This window comes from Mustela erminea, chromosome 7, assembly GCF_009829155.1.
Source record: "Mustela erminea isolate mMusErm1 chromosome 7, mMusErm1.Pri, whole genome shotgun sequence".
In the NCBI taxonomy this organism is placed as follows: domain Eukaryota; kingdom Metazoa; phylum Chordata; class Mammalia; order Carnivora; family Mustelidae; genus Mustela; species Mustela erminea.
Genome location: NC_045620.1, coordinates 138800443 through 138816827, shown reverse-complemented (window position 1 = coordinate 138816827; position 16385 = coordinate 138800443). Strand labels below are relative to the sequence as shown.

At 41.2% G+C, this 16385-nt stretch overlaps 1 pseudogene; it reads right to left on the bottom strand.

The window, feature by feature from the left end:
- LOC116596424 overlaps nucleotides 1-9310 on the bottom strand; it is a 33448-nt pseudogene extending 24138 nt beyond the window's left edge.
- Nucleotides 9311-16385: the final 7075 nt, after the last annotated feature.

Here is a 16385-nt window from a genome sequence, read left to right as displayed (position 1 = left end):
AATGAAGTCATGCTGCGGTCGGGTGGTCCTACTGCAATGTGACACAGAGATGGGGGCATACAGGGCACATCATGGGGTGACAGACACAGAGATGGGAGGGACATGACTGCAGGCCAGGGCCTTTGAGGTCGCTGGCCTGTACCAGAAGCTGGAGGAGGAGAGGAAGCATCCTGCTCTGGAGCCTTAAGGAGGAGAGTGGCCCTTGAGAAGTGGCTGGCACAGAGAATGTTGAAATAAATGTAAGTACATTGGGCAGATGCAGAGGGGAAGAGGGGGAAAACACCAAGTAAACGTCCATTATAGAAGGATGTAACGAGATAACATCTACAGGATAGAATAAAATGCTAGCAGTGGCATCTAGAGAAGTAAGGAAAAGAAAAGAACAAAGACCTAAAAGAGTTAAATGAGCTCTATTTAAGGAATGAGAAAAGGAGTGTGGCTAGGGAATAGAAGGTATTATTTATTACTAAAATTGTATTTGCTATTTATTTTTAATCATAAGCATGATTTTGTTTTCTTTTTTAAATCTTATTTTAATTTTTCAGAGTTCCAAGATGCATTGTTTATGCACCACGCCCAGGACTCCGTGCAATCCGTGCCCTCCACAGTCCCCACCACCAGGCTCACTCATCCCCCCACCCCCTCCCCTCCAAAACTCTCAGTTTGTTCCTCAGAGTCCACAGTCTCTCATGGTCTGTCTCCCCACCCCACCCCGATTTCCCCCAATTCACTTCTCCTCTCCTTCTCCTAATGTCCTCGGTGTTATTCCTTATGCTCCACAAGTAAGCATGATTTTGATTTAAAAATTTGTTATATAATACTTCTAGTAAAATATTTATTGTGAAATACCTAATACAAATGTTTTAAAAAGTAAACTATTTATTATCAAAGACATGACATTTTTGTCAACTGAATTCGATTTACCTGATTTATAATGGTAGACAAAATAAACTCACATGGAAATATAAATTCTAACATCAAATTTAGACTTCTCTCAAAGAAGGAAAGGAAGGCTTTAGATATTAGGAAGTGTCCTCAGGAAATGGCAGCTGCCAGTTCTTCAAGAATTGGCTTATAAGTGGGATGACATGGAGTTGAGGCTGTTTTCCCAGAGACTGATGAGCTGCTGACTTGATTTTTCCCACTCTTGCTGGGCACACGACTAGACTGTACCTTCATCTTCCCTTGCGTAGAGGCGTGGCTGGCGCTGAGTGAAGAGAACTTTGTCCACCTTCACCCGGACGCACAGCTCCCTTGCCCTCCCTCTCATCCTCACCACAGGTGGACATCAGGGCAGGCATCAGAGCTGGAGACACACCTGAAATCTTGAGTTGAGGAGAGCAGAGCGTCCTCACCAGCCCAATCTCTGCCTGGAGCTGATTAGGAAATGTGATTAAGAAAGGGCTGAGAAACGAGGCCACCCATGGCCATGAAATTCAACTCAATGAGAAGATTATGAGAGGAGGATGACTTTTGGGTCAGGCCCGATAGTTTCCAGTTGCCGTGAACTTGAGGAGGACCAGCGAGCGATGGAACAAGCCAGCTGCAGAATCCCCTCTCAAGAACTTTGAGGTGTTTGTCGCCACAGGAACTGACAGAAAGGAGATATGGCAGATGTTTACTGATTTTTCAGTAACAAAACCCCAAGCCTGTGATTGACTGTTGCCGCATCAAAACAATGTCTTGTTGCGTAAACTGGCACCAACATGAACTGAGCTTTGAAATCTGTTGTGTCCGGGGGGGCATTCTACTCAAGACCGGCTAAAATAGTATTAGTAAGGATACTGGGCAAGGGAGAGTCTCTTGGAGAGTGGTGTGGGGGCAATAGAGAAAACAGAAAGACTTGTACATAGGAAGCAGAATCCACAACCATCAAGGATTTCCCTCATGTCCAGGGCAGGGCCTGCCACCGCCATGCACAGTTCTGCTGTCCCTTTGCCTAAGTGAGGCTCTCCCTGCTTCGCCATTACCCGCTGTTTGTGTTTGGGAAGGGTGTGGGGGACTTGGTGGGGCAGGTTTCATTTGCCACCATCTACTCCTGAGTTAGTAAGGGTACTGGTGCTAGCCACTGTGCATTTTAATGTGGGAATCTTTATTCTAGCCACTACCTTTTACTGAGCAATTATCATGATTTTGATGATGACACTAAAGGAATCTGACTTCCACTGAACCATGGTGGAGGAAGAGTGAACATTGATGGTGGAAATACGGGCTTTCCTCCTGTCTCTGGAAAGCACTTGCTGTGGAGTGTCTTTACCTGGGCTTAGGGATTCAGTTTCTTCATCCATAAAACTGGGAAACAGTAAGTTACAGAGTTGTTGTGGCCGTGAACTCATCAATATATATCACAGCGCTTAGTACAGAGTAGATACAGGGGGTGAGGAGTGTCCCTACACAAGCCTTGAACTAGAAGGACATCCAACTTGCATCACAACTGACTCACCCTATAAAATTACGCCCCTCTCTTGTGGTAGTCGGTCTTCCAGATTCTAAGATGTCCTAAGATTTTGCAAATGTCTTGTCAGTACTGTTTCCTCAGTGCTTTTAACTCTGCAGAGTTTAGGCTTTCATTTTACATAAATATCTGAGATCTTTAATTACATGATATCTTAGAGAGCCAACAAGTAATTTTATAAAAGGAATGGTAACGCATGCTGCATCCTTGGTCTTGGGGTAGTGTCTTATCAGTATTTGAATATGCCTATTTACATATTTCTAGGGTTTTTCTATAGAGCTGTTAATATCAGATATTTCTAACATCTATGTTTATACAATGAGAGGGAAAAAAAAAAAAAACTTTTCCTACAGGAGTCTTTTTTACATACAGAGATATAGTCTGTTGAACTGAGTATCTGTGATAAATATTTCAGCATATAATTTTAATTTTATGGTACCTGGATGAGATTTATTTAGTGTAGTATGTGTATAAAATGATAAAACACATACACTGGGATAGATTAACAGATAGATTGCTTAATTTAATTAAAAATACAAAAATATTTAGCATGTCTATGATGTCAATATGTTTCTTAGAATCTAAGAGGAAATATTTGATTTTGGAATTAAATAGTCGAAACTCAGTTTTATTTCTGTCCACGTTACGTTCTTATTTTATCACATAATAAACTAGAGGTTGTCTATAGTTCCACTATTACTGAGGCATGTAGTTGAAGTCTTAGAAATTTGAGGTTTTTCTATAGGCAATTTCAGGCTGCTCTGTAATTAAGCTGGTACACTAAATGATACACTTCAAATTTTTCACCGAAAAGTTTTCTGTCTAACAGCTCTTAATAAGTGCAAATGCATTTCTTTAACAGCAGTTTTTGTTTCTCAATTAAAACAAAACAAAACAAGACAAAACAAAACAAAAACAAAAACAAAAACAAAAAAAAACTTCTTTAGAGATCCTATTGGAGAGTTTTGCATCCAGTATGTAACATAGGGTTTGGATTTCTTAAAAAACTGGGCATGGGGAAAACAATTTGTGCTTTTGGGTTAAGTCCTACTGGGCCTGAGGTTTAGTTAGGATGAACATCATTACTCACAGCCTGAAGAAGATTTTGTCACTGATATTCCTACATACAGTATTTTGAATGGGGCTCGCTATCCTCACGATGATGATTGCTTCCACGGCTCTGACTTCCTGGCTCAGGTCCTGGCCCTGGAGGCCTGGCAGGGCTGTGGGGATGTGGGGACCGGGACCCACCTCCAGGGATGCAGTATTCAGATACGGACGGTGAGGACACTCCCGCTCAGGCCCTGACTCCTGCCTTGCTCAGTGGACATCCCCAGGCAGCTCTTCCGATTTCTACAGGACCCGGTTTCCTCATCTTCAAATGTGGGACAAGGAAGAGCAGGCAGGTGCGTAACACAAGATCGGTCCCAGCCACGGCACAGAGCAAGTTCCTGAAGGTGCCACGCAGGAGGGGAAATTCAAAATTGCTTAAATTTTAATCAAATTGGAACGCCAGTGCTGAGAAAATGTTCTGGGTCTGTGTCTCAGTGCATTGAAGACATCACACAATACTTCATATTCTCCAGCACACAGAGCAGAGTAAATAATCACAATAAATTCCACACATAGCATCTGGGCGTGGAAGAGAGAACACAAAAGAAGTCAGGTCCCTCCCTGTCACTTCTATTTTCCCTTTAATGTCAAATATTTCACCTGGTTTGTAAACTTTAAATTTTTATAGTTCCTACTTTAACATTTGAATTTTTCGAATTCTTACATCTCCACCCCACAAAGGCATATGGGGCTATCATATAAATTTTTCATGCTTTCCGAACAGTGTCTGCACATAATAGATGTTCACTAAATTAATAAATAATAAGTAACCTGCCTCATCTCTACTTATGCACCATGGTCTCCAACTAGAAGCACCCTCCACTTTGGGTCTCGTGCTCCTCAGACTCCGGATCCCAACACCTGCACCTCCCCCAGAGCCCCCTGAATCTTCAGTGCGAGCCTGTCACAACTTTGCCCGATCCCCTGCGCTCTCAAGCCTCAGCCCCTAACTATTCCAGTCCTTCTCAGCTGATGACATCATCTCACACCTTTTTTGGGGAAAAGAGAAGCTATGAGAAGTGTATTTCTTCTTAAAAAAATCTCAAAGCCTACAACCCCCCTCACACCCCTACCCATATGTACTCTTCTCTGTGGGTACCAAGGAGGGTACTTCTCTCTACTCTTCTAACAGCAGATAATTATTTAACTCTTATTTCCCCCTTTTTAATGAAAAAATCTTATTCCCCACTCATCAGTTCTCTCTTCCTATAGGACAGTTGTCATCACCATAAAATTAATTCTGCCCTTTACATTAATTCTGAGTCCCCCTAAGCCATCATGCATTTTTGATTCTCCTCATTCACAGAAGAAATTCTCCATGATACGTTTAGATGCTTCTCTCTACATTTCTACTCATCAGTCAATCTTCCAGTGCGGCTTCTACCCCTATCAGACCAGATAAGAGGGCTGAACCTGAATGGATAATACTCTGCCTTTACCCCAGGTGGCCTTGCAAGGGTACCCAACCCACGTGACTCTCTCTGTCTGATTAGAATAGTTTTTTCCCTGGGGGGCTCATAACGCCAAACTCCCCTGATCCAGCCCCTCCGCACTGGACACTTCTCAGTCTTCACTATCACTTTCTTTTTCTAACAGGCCTTGAAACATTAAAGCACCCAGAGCTCTTTTCCAGACAGACTCTTCCGTTTCTTTTCTGCTCCCCATCCCCACTGGGCTCTTGTACTCCTTTGGCAATGTGGACTCTATGCTCCTGGTGCTGCTTCCCGTGGTTGCTTTCCCTGGGCCCACTGCCGAGCCCCCCTCTGCATGTCTCTGCTCCATAGGTACCACCATATTGTCCAACAAAGCCACCCCCCCCCCCAAAAAAAAACCCACAAAGTTTTAACCTCTAGTTTCTGGATTAAATTCTTTTCCCACACTTCCCAGACAACGCAAATGTAGAAGTGATGCTGCTTGTGTCCCCAGCGCCCTCCCTGTCCGGCCACAGGTTGATGGGAACCACATCAGGCAGCGCCCTCCAGCCTCCTCTGCCTCCCACTCTCTGAATACGGGCAGTAGCTCTTTCCCTGTATCCTCAGGTCTAGGAGGGTGGAGTCTCCCACTGGTTCAGTCCTTCCTGCTTCCTGTTTCCTGTCAGTTTTCCTGACCCCGACTTTACCCCTGTAAACAGCACCTTCAGCAAATGACTCATTGACTAGTGCACATCATTTGAGTCCTGTTGGTGTCCTGACTGATATAACAAGACATTGAGGCCCAGAGACGTGACTTATCTTCTAGTTAAGTGGATAAAGCAGGACTCGATTTCTTTATAATGATGATTCAGAATTATTTTTCAGCCAAAGAATCTAAAGACCAGATAGTCTAGCCAAGGTTAGAGAGCTAATCATTTGCATTTCAGATTTCTGACTGAAGACTAGGAACAGAAACTATGTATTTCCCACTGCACCACAGAACCTTCTTGGGACTAGTGTTTTTATTTTACATTTTCAGTAGGATTTCAGATGAATGAATTCCTGTTAAATTTTATTATAAGGTAAAATTGCTTGGGGTTCTCAGCTTATAACCCAGGAGTCAGCAGATTACAACCCATGGGTCAAATCCAGCCCACCACTTGTTCTGGGAAATAAAGTTTTATTGGTGCAGAGCCACACACACACTCATTCATTTAAATATTGTCTGATTGTTTTTGGGTTTCCATAGCAGAACTGAGTAATTGTGACAGAGGCCCATAAAACCTAAAAGACTTATTTTTAAGTCTTTATAGAAAAAGTAGGCTGAGTCCTAGTATGTCTCATATGACTTTTCTATTCTATCCAACACAGAAATGAAATACTCGGAAATAATAACAAACTTACAAAAGTCTGGCAGTCAAGTTATGCCCTTTTGTCAAATGCAAACATTTTAGGTCTTTCTACTGCTCCTACCTTCCACCTCTACTTTTGTGTAAAACCCTATTACAGGGAAGAGCTAGCTCATTCCTATACCTTCATGGTATTTTCCCTCTGAGTACAGATGCAGCTGCCCATTGCTATGGCTTCCAAGTGAATGTTGACCATCATAAATATTTTATTGTGTGTTGGGGTAAGATATTGAAAACAAGAACTGAAATTGGACACAATTTCAGTCTTGAAAGAGAATTTGACCAAGAGTTCCTTAATTTTTAAAGCTGCGGTCTTCTACACTTACCAAATCTTCAGTTTTCCACTGTGAAAGTGGGTAAGATATGGCCCAGAGCTCCAATCCCAAAACCCAAGCAGCCATTTTGGTCAAGTTGAAAAAGGAAAACAGTGAGGAAGACAATTAATATCGCCACTAGATCACATTTAGAGTTGAAGAAAAAGGCTCTCCATTGTGCTTTATTTAGGACAGATTCGTCATTGAAAAGTTCATTGAGTAATCTTTTTGTTTTGTTCTGATGTCATGTATACTTCTCCTATTTTGAGTATTTTCCTCAACTCCATTACAGAATCAGAAACAAGTGAGGAAATTTCCTATGCTTACTCTCCCTGTGCCCACCGTTGAGCTCCCCTGTGTGCACATCTCTGCTCCATGGGCACCTCCAGGACATTGACCTACAAAGCCACCCCCACCTCCAAAATAGGAGCCTCGGTCGTTAAGCATCTGCCTTCGGCTCGGGTCATAAACTCAGGGTCCTGGGATCAAGCCCTGCTTGTGGCTCCCTGCTCAATGAGAAACCTGTTTCTCCCTCAACCCACTCCCCCTGCTTGTGTCCCCTCTCTCCCTGTGTCTCTCTCTGTCGAGTAAATAAATAAAATCTTTTTAAAAAAGAAATAAATAGGGAAATTAATAGCTATGAATTGGAAAGCTTGCTTTGAGACCGTGTTAATATCCTTTCATCAGACAATCAAGTGGGTGCCCCCTCGGGCTAACGAGACCTCCCTCAATTTGCTTCAGAGTTTTCCCAAAGGTAAGACCTTTATTCCTAACACTCATCTTTCAAACATCGTATTTAGCGTAACACAAACACTCTCCCTCACCTGTTCACGAGTGTCTTTTTTATCAGAATGGTATTTTCTCTCAGAAGGATGGGTGGAGGGTAGATGTACCTGTGCTGCTTCTAACAATAGAAACCACCCGCAAACCACCCGAAACCCATGTGTCTGCATCTGCTGTGGGCCTCACTTGGAGTATACAGTTCCCAGAAATCAGCTTTAATTGTGAGCCTCCAGTGAATAGAGTCAATTTCCATGACTGTAGGGCCTCTCAGGATATAGAATAAAATAAGTCATCAACAGACTTGACATTATCCTTTAACTATTAACTGCAAATTGCATATTGTAACAATAAAATAGCATGGTGGAAAGAGAAAGCTCTCGAGTGAAAAGATACGTGTTTAAATCCTATTGTTAATATTTAGTGGATGGGCTACACTGGGCAAATCACTTCACATCTCTGAGATACACTTTAAATTTTTTCACCACCAAAATGATAATAACCCATAAAACTTGGTCTGGGAAGCAGATCATACAGTATATCAAAAGTGCTTTGTAAAATAGAAAACCATATTGTATTGGATTAAGGAAGGAATAAATCATTATGAAAATAACATATGTTTATGTTTAAAAAATAACATTCAGCTTACAATAGATCATACAGCACAAAAAGGGTAGGTATCTTCTTACCCTTGGGGGGACTGTGGCTATCAATAACTTTCCAGAAACTTCTCTCTACCAAAGATAATCTTATGTCAGAGACATGATTTGCCAGATGCTGGCCATGCTTTGATTAATATGACTTAAGCAGGGCAGTATTTTGCCATTTTATAAAATGCATTTGCTATTAATAAAATCCTTCCCAAGTGAAAGGCATTAAAATTCATGCACTTTTTCAGTTAAGGAAAGGAATTCAATAGGACTATGTTTATGATTTGGTTTCTCACGATTCTATAAATAGTTACTGCGTAGTTACTGAGTCAACAAGTACTCTTGAGTGTGGTAGGCAGAACTTCAGTCCCCCAAAGATAGAAAGGAGGGTGCAGACAGCAGATGAAATTAAGTTTGCTCATCACCAGACCTTAAAATAAGGAGATTATCCTGGATTATCCCAGTGGGTCTGTTGTGATGATAAGGTTCTTTCCATGTGAGAGAGGGCGACAAAGCAATCAGTGCCACAGGATGTGATGTTAAGAATGATTCAACTGGCCATGTTGGGCTTTGAAGATGGAAATGGGCCATGAGCCAAGGAATGCAGGTGGCCTCTAGAGCCTGGAAGAAGCAGGAGAACGGAAGCCTCTAGAAAGCAATGCATCCACTGGCCACCTTGGTTTTAGCCCAGTGATTTGTGTCAGATTTCTGATCTAAATGACTGTAATACACTCTTTTTCTTTGCTTTTTCCAATAGCCCTAGGCAATGACTACACTTAGCTACATGAATATTGCATTTGAAATTAAGTATCTGATTTGCAAGAAATTAGAAATTAAGAAATTTGAAATTAAGTATCTGATTTGCAAGGTATCTTGTAAATCTTAGAAATGTAAAACAACAAAAATGCAATAGTTAAAATCAGTTACACTTGAATAAAAGGTACCCTGAGGTCTCCCCTTTGCAAAAAATTTTCTGTCTTGACTTCTTTGATACTCTCCTACCTCTGATAATCTCCTACCTCTGATTATTCTTTCTCTCATTCCTCCTGTTTTTCCTGGTCCCCTGACTGGAAATATCATCTATCCACTTCTCATCTCTGTGCCTATTCTCTTTGCTGCTGTCCTGTTCTGTTCTCAAGGCTTGCACAAACCCTTCCATCTTGACATACTGAACCATGGACCTCCAGCCCTGCTACTGTTCTCAGACTGAACTCCAACCTTTCCAACCACCTGTGGGCAACCTCTTCCCTGCCACCTCCAGTCTATTTTGTGAATCTCTGGAAGCAAAAATTCACCATGCCCTAAATTAAAGCTTCAACCCCTCCTCTCTGTATATCTTAGTACTTTGAAGTCTCCGGGAACACCTTGATCCTCCAAATTATTGTCCCCAAATCTCAGTGTTTTGCAATTTATCTTTCCCAATCAGCCACTAAATCATACTCTTGCAAATTCTCAAGTGACACTCATTTATCTTCTATTATAAGATTCCACTAGCAAGGTTTTGTTTCAGCCGGTCTTCCTACCTTCTGTCACATCCTAATCAGTGTTATCTTCTAAGTCCAGTATAATTAGGAAAACACTACTCTTTAGTTCCCAGACCTTCATGGATTGCCTATTGCCCTCCAGATAAAAAGCTGGCTTCTCACAGTGACATCCCCATTTCTACAGTTTAGAACTAGCATTTCCTTCCATATTTGTCTCCAGTGACTTTCTTGGTAAGTCAGAGAGTCCCAAAGACTTTTGTCTAAGGACTCATTAATACTCTTAAAAAATACTGAGGATACCAGGAGTCTTTTATTTATGTGTATTTATAGACAGAAATTAAATTTAAAATTTTAAAATTATTTGATAGTTCATGTAAAAGGAACACTATGTTCATTACATAGCAACATGAACTTTCTTGTGAAAAAATAACATTTTCCAAACTAAAGGAAAAAAAAACACACAAAAAAACAAAACAGTAGGAAGAGGGACATCACTATCCATTTTGGTATATCTCTTTAACATTTGGCTTCAAAAATAAAAGTTGATAATCATATATTCTATTGACTTAAGTCATTATTATACATTCATTTGTTTAAAATGTATACAGAAAATTAATTTTCACACAAATATGAAGTTGGAAAAGGGAGGGGCTATTTTAATAGCTTCTCCTATGTTTGTGAACAATCCACTTAAATGTAAACCAAAATTCAATTTTCTTCAGGTTCATTTGCAACATGGAATCCAGAACATATCAATTATGATTTTGTAATATATTACCTTAAATTGTCTCACTCTATTTTGCACATCGAATAGATCATTTACTTCCTATGACTTTGTAACATCATTCATTGGTTATTTGGAAAATACTGGTTCACTGAGTTACGCAGCATTCCCAAAGTTTGACCCATTTCATGAACTAAAATCTAGACACCACATTCATCCTAAAAGTCTTGAAGCAATGGGAAGCTGTTAGGGTCATGATGGCAAACAAATTTTCCAAAACACTAAATCCCTCATGAATGTGGAGAGAAAATGATTACATTGATTTCCCACGTGCTCAGAAGCTGGTGCCTGATTCACAGTAAGGCACCTCCATTTACCCAAAGGCCTTTGCACCATCAGTGAGAATGTCAGTGAAGTTAAAAGAGCAACTAAGGTTTTAGTGTTACGGTGAAACAATTTTGACCTCACAGTCCCCTTGAAAGAATCTTAAAGAGCCTCCAGGGTCCACAGACCACATTTGGTGACTTCTGCTCTGTAGTCTAATTTAATGTCTTTCAAATAATTTCAGTTATTTTAGTTATTTTCATACACAACCATCTGAAGACTCAATAGTATGAAATTCAAAAGAATTGCTTCTGTTCCCACGGGAGTTGGAGAAATAGAGTTTCATCTCCTTGCCTCTTCCTTTCCTCTTTCTTCCTATGACCTCAGAGGTTGGCTTCTCAGCAACCAGAGTATTCATGAGCATCCTCTGCTCCCAGTGGCTCCCCCTCACCTCCCATGCTATTGCTGACCAGTGTTTGCCTGCTCACTTCCCTCTGAGGAAGCACCCAGAGCCCCAAACAGATTGTTTCTCATACCCACTTTGGTTTTGGTTATTACCTATGGTCTTCACTTGCTTTTCTAGAGTAAAGTCTCCTCCGGGACAAGGACCATGTCTAATTCACTTTGCCTTCCAGAAAACATAGAGATGGTAAATGGTTGTTGAATTTAATTGAAAATTTTCCCTAGACGAAATCAATTTTCCGGGGGTGTTTGGTCCTTTTCAAGTTGGTGGTGTGTTTGATGCAAGTACTATGCACTTTCCAATCTAGAGAGCCTTTTCCTCATTTAGCTCTTAGGAAGGCTTCTTGTTAGAAGCTGATTTTATTATAAAGAATTTCAGATTGTGGTTATCCCTGCTTTATTTTTTTAAAAGATTTTATTTATTTATTTGACAGACAGACATCACAAGTAGGCAGAGAGGCAGGCAGAGGGAGAGGAGGAAGCAGGCTCCCCGCTGAGCAGAGAGCCCGATGCGGGGCTCGATCCCAGGACCCTGCGATCATGACCTGAGCTGAAGGCAGAGGCTTTAACCCACTGAGCCATCCAGGCGCCCCTCATCCCTGCTTTAAAAGTTATAATTGGATGAAATTATGGAACTGCTTCAACGACCCTAATTATAATCTAACACTCTGCCATTTCTGTCTGCCCTGATGTGGTGGTCAAGTGCCTTTCTCTAGGGGTCTCCTGCAGAGCTTATGTGATTGCTTCCCGAGAATTTTCAGAGCACTCCCGCATTCCTGTTGAGTGATGTCACATGTCTGATCGCTCTTACTCTCTCTGAGTCTTTACAACTGTATGTGCACTTGCTGGTGACCTTGTCCGTGAGGCTGGATGCTTAGAATGTGTAAGAAGCTTCCTGCCAATTCGTGTCAACCATTACGCCATCCTTTCCACGGAGACTGAGCGACTGTTGATGTGGAACTAAGAGCCAGTAAAGCCAAACCAGCACAGATTACTTTGTTCCATTTCTATGGAATCAGAAACTACTCATTATATGGGGAATGGAAGCTTCTTACTGACCTCCTCATGGGGAACAGTTGTGGCTGAGAGGGTAAGTTTCTGGCAGGCAAGAAGAGCCCAAGATGTGGGGAGCCACCCCACCCGTCTTGGAGAAGACGCAGAATGCAAGGGGCTGCCTTGCCTCACCTGTCCAAAGGGCACTTTCATAAGGAAACAGCGCGGGAAGATAACATCACGATCAAGAACAAAAACACCAGCTGCTGCTGCTTCTTTTTTTTTTTTTTCATTTTTTTAAAGATTTTATTTATTTATTTGACAGAAAGAGATCACAAGCAGGCAGAGAGGCAGGCAGAGAGAGAGAGAGGAAGAAGCAGGCTCCCTGCTGAGCAGAGAGCCCGATGCAGGGGCTCGATCCCAGGACCCTGAGATCATGACCTGAGCTGAAGACAGAGGCTTTAACCCACTGAGCCACCCAGGCACTCCTAAAAAACATCAGCTTCTATAAAGTGGTTGCCTTGGAAATCAATTTTCCTTCCTCGTTTTCTCCTATTAATTCACAGAATTGGACATTTGGCACTAAAATGTGAAACAGAAACTTAGCATCCTTAATGCATAAATAATGACAAGTTAAAGACATAGATTTTGAATAGAGAGAGCATTTAACATTCCTAAACATGACATGAAAAAGATGATGTCTGTGTGGAAGGCAAGCCGGAGAAGAGGGCTTCCTGGCTTATGAATTCCGTCTTTTACTGTTTCGGTTTGCAAACTCTTCCACACGCACCATCTTATTTCAGCCTCTACTGTGCAGTACAGCTCATCTGCATCTTTGTTTACTTACGGGTTTCTGGTTAAATCTCCCGTACTGTGTCACTCAGGAATGTTCTTGGTGGTTAATCTGGAATCAGACCATTGAGGATGGGTGTGGCAGCTCTAGAAAGTTATCAGAGGCAGAACATCTTTGTTTTTCTGCCATCACTTTTCTGCCATCTGTTTATCTGACATCATTCTATCTTTGAGGTTCAGAGATGACTCCTATAGGTCTAACCATGGACCTTAGTCTCTGGCAGGAGGAAAGGGGAAAGAAAGAAAGCATAACATAATTCACTTTCTCCGTGAGACAGCCCTGTAGCAGGACATTTGCCAGAAGTGATACTAATTTTTAATGATTACACACACCTGACCGCACCTGTGTGCAGGATGGAGAGCTGCCGTCCTTTGCCATGTGCTTTGCCGTCCTGCGTGAGGACGGGGCTCTATTCCTAAGAGAGAACAGCAACTAGAATCACTCTGCATGTAGTCGTCTTGCAACAGAGCAGAAGCTAGAAGCCATATCCTCTTCTTTCTTTTGACCACACTGTATCTGAACTCACACTGATGATGACACGTATTTTTATCATAAATAATGTTTCCTTCTTTTGATCGCCTTTCATGAAATATCCTCATTTGAAAACGTATAGATGAGCCTTAAAATTACAGGTTGGTTTTCCAGTCCTTTAATGGTCTAATCCCCACGGTGGTCTCCACTATTTTTACTTCTAAGGAACTCCAGTGTTTTCATTTATTTTCTTTCTATAGATTTTAAAATCTCCGCCTAGTTCTAGACTTCCCCTGTACTCACATGAACTCTCCAAACTGTTGGAGACAACTTCTCACTATTGAACAAAACCTATCTTCCCACCCCTTCAGACTCATTCACTGTTTCTAATGGCACTGACATTATTCAGTGTTTCAGGATAAAATGGCCCCATGCCAGTGAGGTCCCAAGACCTCAGAAGAAGCAGGCATAAATCCTCCCTGAAAAGATATCCTCAGATTAGAGATTCCGGTTTTCCACAAGTTAAAATCAACCAAATACGAGAGACCATAATCAAAGATCAATAAATGTTACAAAAAGAGCCAACACTGGACGTAAGGGGCAATTGGAAATGCAATCATTACATTTGGGCTCCTTAGGATGAGCACTGGGTGTTCTATGCAATTGATGAATCATTAAACACTACATCAAAAACTAATGATGTACTATATGGTACACAATGAAAAAAGAGAATTTGTTAAATGAAACACAATGAAAAAGAGAATTTGTTAAATCAATAGAGATTTGAAGGCATTCAGGCTGGAAAATTTTTATTTCAGAAAAGAATTTCTTTTCAGGTGAAAAAAGCATAAAATAAATATTACTTAGTATGTACATATCAGATACATATATATTTTTCTAAGAAAATTGTCAAGTTGTGGAAGCAACAAGAAACTTCTAAATGCCAAGGCAGCTTTGAAAAATGACCAAATACAATGTATCTATAGATATGGATACTAATACAGAATACAATGTATATATAGATATAGATGCAAATACAGGTACAAGCATAGCTAGAGTTGTAGATGGAGGGATGGATGGTCTCGCAGGCACTAGATCTACCTGTAAATGTGTGTGTGTGTGTAATATACATATATACATACTTATGAGACTCAACAATGCAATTGTTAATCAGCTGATTAAACCAAAAAGAAAAAGTGTATTCACAGATAAATGCACAAAAATTACCCAGAATGCAACCCAAAAGCACAGGAGTCAGAAAACACACAGGAAAAGTGAAGAGCTGTGCGTGTGAAAAGTTCTCTGGAACATCCCAGCAGGGGACTGCAAGGAACAGACGGATGGCTTTACTGGAAGAGATGCCGACCAGCACCGTTTAGGGCTAATGACATGCGTAAGTGCACAGTCAGACCACAACTACAGCAGGATGAATAATGAGAAAACTATGCTTAGACCATAGTGAATCCACAGACCTCAAAATCAAAGAGAATTTCAAATAGAGAAAGGAGAGATTTCTGAGCAAGAAAAACCAACCTGGTTTACATCATACTCCTCAGTCCAATCATAGGACCTGGAAGATAGTGGACAAATTTTCCTCAAAGAGATGAAAATAGATCCCAATTCTCAGTTATGCTTGCAGAAAAGGACTTTATGGACAAAACAAGCTAACAGAAAGAACCGCGAAGAGGGACTAGCAGGGACTGAACCACAGCCACAGCAGCAGGGTGCAGAGATGGGGTGGGGCAGGGTCTGTGGGGGAAAATCAGCATGGCTGATTCTAAAGCCATTTTGTTATATAGGATGGCTAAAGAAACACTTGGTTAATTATGTATGTTACAATTAAAGAGTAACTTATGCAGAAATTCATATTCTCCTAGGGAGAGGAGCCCGAAATAATGTTTTCAAAAACTCAATCACATGTCAAAAGGGAGACAACGACAAAATGGATCGGAAAATCATGACAGTAGAAAACACAAAGTAAAACAGGTGAAGCAAAATGGTCATTAATGCAAACAAATGCAAATGAGGAAAACTCCAGCATGATTGCAAAAACACCTCATATTTCATAAACAAAAATATGACTAAATGAAGTTACATATTGTTTGCAAGAGACAAAATTTAAACTATCAAAAATTGGCAAAAGAAAAACGAAGATATAGTTGACAAAGAATCACAAAAAGCCTGAGTACATGTTAAGATACAAAGTGTTTGTATGGATAGACAGATTCATTACAAAATTAATTTTAAAAATTCAACAGGAGCTGTGGCAGGAAGGCCGTGTGCAGGGCCAGGCTTCTGGGCACAGTCCCCTCCATCACACAAAGACCTGTGCTCAGAGGGTCCCCACTGGGGTTTTAATGTTTTGTATTAGCTTCAAATTTTTAATAATACTGAATTTGAGGTGGTTGCCAGAGGAGAAGGGGTGGGGAGATGGAGAGAGAGATGAAGGAGACGGGGAGGTACAGGCTTCCAGTTTTAAGATAAATAGGTCACGGAGATGAAATGTACAGCACAGGGAATATTGTCAATGACATCATGACAACACTGTGTGGTGACCGTGGGTGACCACTCTTGTCATGGAGAGCCTTTCATAATGGACAGAATTGTCGAATCACTCTGTTGTCTACCTGAAACTCATAGAACATTGTGTGTCCACTCTTCTGAGACTCAACAAAATAACAGTTACAATAATGAAATCATTTTAAATATTAAATTTGAAATTGTTTTCATAAACTGAAATCCAGTGTAACAATGGAACATATATAGGTCAGGGACCCGGAGCTTCAGCTCAAATGTGCTCATGGCCTGTCCTGCTTTCCCACCTCCCAGGAATACATTCTTAGTCCTCACAGCTGTCCCTTGCAGCCTGGGCCCCCTTCCCTCCCTCCCGGGTCATAGCAGTGAGGGATGCCCTTACCTTCTACCCCTAGAAGCAGACTAT